Raw genomic sequence first — 215 nt, 5'->3', positions numbered from 1 at the left:
CCGACGACTGACTTCCTCAGCGGGGGGTGGGGTGGGGGTGGGAGCACAAATCTCAAAATACCAGCATGAGCCAGGGAGCTGTGTCCTACACAACTAGACTGAGAAACAACAGCTTCAACCGGAGTAGAGTGGGGGGAGGCTACAGAAGAGGGAGGAAATATTTAGTTATTTTGTATACCCTCTAGGAATATCTAGTCCAGATATTTAGTCAGATT

This window comes from Rhinolophus sinicus, chromosome 18 (genome assembly GCF_057876585.1).
Source record: "Rhinolophus sinicus isolate RSI-liver-muscle chromosome 18, RSI-T2T, whole genome shotgun sequence".
NCBI classification, from domain to species: Eukaryota; Metazoa; Chordata; class Mammalia; order Chiroptera; family Rhinolophidae; genus Rhinolophus; species Rhinolophus sinicus.
This window is presented reverse-complemented; position numbering follows the sequence as displayed.